The sequence below is a fragment of the Sesamum indicum genome, linkage group LG3 (assembly GCF_026168435.1).
Source record: "Sesamum indicum cultivar Baizhima isolate 11 linkage group LG3, ASM2616843v1, whole genome shotgun sequence".
NCBI classification, from domain to species: domain Eukaryota; kingdom Viridiplantae; phylum Streptophyta; class Magnoliopsida; order Lamiales; family Pedaliaceae; genus Sesamum; species Sesamum indicum.
Window position 1 is genome coordinate 6,784,122 of NC_142659.1, and position 2,582 is coordinate 6,786,703.

Consider the following 2,582-nt stretch of genomic DNA (forward strand, 5'->3'; position numbering starts at 1 on the left):
AATAATGACATTAAAATTGTCAATTCTTATTTTGATAGTAATATCATATTTTCTTGTAATATAATTTAATTATAACAAATGTTCTTAACCTTGCTTGCAAAAAACGACAACTACTAACTGTTGCACAGACACAATTAATTAGTATCTGTTATAATTTTTTATTTTTAATCATAATAATTAAATTTATAATTTTTCTAATACTCGCATATAATAGGGAAAAATATTTTTTTTTAGTCCGTTAAGTATGTCCAATTTTAGTTTTAATCCTATAAGTATGCCCAATTTTTATTAACTCCAGTAACTTGCAAAATTGATTAGTTTTAGTCCTTCGATTGATTGGATTTATAATTTGCACCGGAAAAGTGGCATGGCATGACATCTAGATGCGTTTTTATTGATTTATAATCCTATGTGGCTAAAATTATGATGTGAGAGACAAGTTGGCCATCTTTTGGAGGGAAGAAATGTGACTTTTCTTCTCTCCAAACTTGCACAAAAGATGGCCAACTTGTCTTTCACATCATAATTTTAGCCACATAGGATTATAAATAACAAAAACGCATCTAGGTCATGCCATGTCATTTTTCCGGCGCAAATTATAAATCCAATCGATCGGAGGACTAAAACTAATCAATTTTGCAAGTTACTGGAGTTAATAAAAAATGGGCATACTTATAGGACTAAAACTAAAATTGGGCATACATAATGAACTAAAAAAATATTTTTACCCATATAATATAAACTCATACTATGAATCAATACTTCCATTGTGGCAAAAAAAAACTTAAATCATAGGTCCATGTGCAGTTTATTTCTTTTGTTATCTATAAACAAAAGTCACAACTGATGACCATTACAATACATTTGTTGCAACTCACAAAAATAAAAAATACATTTGTTGTAAACATATAACTCAAACAACACAGAAATTGCAAGAATGATGATCCCAATCCAACATGCACAGGATCATCATGCATGCATGCATTATTCTCCAAACATCTGAACATTTAATGCATAATTACACACACACACATGTGGGTCTGTGTGTGGGATTTGGTTTCAGTCTACAGCAAGTTCCATCCTGAGGCCAGCATCACAGTCTCCATCCCCAGCAGAGATGAATGAGTAGACACCGGTGGGATTGAGAGTGAAGGTGAAGCTGCCGCTCACGTCGTTGATTATCGGATCCGAAGCGTTACAAGTCAGGTATGCAGATTGATCCACCAAAGCCACCGTGTGAGGACTCGTGAAATTGAAATCTACATCAGAAAATCCAAACACAATAAGGAGGTATTTGTAATTGTGTCAAACCTCACAAAAGATAGTTGTCGTTTATCCTATATATATTTGTAGAACATTTGTTAGGAATAAAAAATCTAAAGGATAATTATATTTCACTGCCCCCTGAGGTTTGTGTAATTACACAGAATTCTCCTGTCGTTAAAAAATTATATCTAGTATCCTTAAAATTTGCTTTTATATAACAAATAAGTTAATTCGCTAGTCAAAATTTGTCGAATTTGATTATATTGAGAAAAGAATAAAAATTTATATTTATCATCGATTAACTTATATCTATTAGAAGTCAAATATTTTTTTATGACCAAATCTCCCTTATACATTTTCACACATTAATGCATGTTAGGACGTATATCTTCACCGTTGTAAGGGAATTTTATCCATAAAATATTTATTTGACCATCAATGAGTCAATAATAAGTGAATCAAGGGTAAATATAAATTTTCATTTACGTTGCATTTAGATTGGAGGATTTCAAATCCTTCATAATATTTTTTTTCAATATGTTTAGATCGATAATCCTAAATGTAAAAAAATTCAAATTCTTCAATTTTAATTTTGAATTAAGTTTTAATGAATATTAATGAATTTGAAATTTCTTTAAAAAAGAGTCATTTGAAATTCTTTCGTCAAATTTAAATTCATCAATCCAAATATAACCTTAAGTTTTTTCTAAATATCAATAGATTCAGTTAATTTTGACTAACGAAAGGACTTATTTTTTAGATAGACAAGATACAATTTTTTAAATCATAGAGAATTTATGTATAATTACGACGAATCTTAAAGAAATAAAATATAATTATTCTAAATTTTAATGATGCATTAAGGGGTGGGGGTGGGAGTGGGAGTGGGAGTGGGAGTGGGGGTGTTGATTGACTCACGCAAGGTGTCTTGGACATGGAATGTCTTGGAACTGACCCATGCTTCAAAATCAACTCCAAGCGCCCAACCTGCACTGTCACCTACCTCGTAATCCGTGGCCAAAGTAGTGGGAAGAACTCCCACGCTCAATACAAGAAACATCAGCGCAACTTTTGAGGCACAACATCCTCCCATTTTTTGCTTGCAAAAACACCTAATTTACTCTGTCTCTGTGTGTGTGTGTGTCTGTGTTGTGCCAAGAAATGATGGGGAACATGTTTGGAAGAAGGGTTTGTTTATATAGTTGTTGTAAGGGTAATCTCACAAAGTTTGGGGAAGTCTAATCCAAGATTAATTTAATCAGATCAAATTAATTATATAACAGGGATACATGTATGTATATATATATATATATTCA

General features: G+C 31.5%; 1 pseudogene; it reads right to left on the reverse strand.

The window, feature by feature from the left end:
- Nucleotides 1-1,059: 1,059 nt before the first annotated feature.
- LOC105157510 (mavicyanin pseudogene) lies at nt 1,060-2,359 on the reverse strand (annotated as a pseudogene).
- Nucleotides 2,360-2,582: the final 223 nt, after the last annotated feature.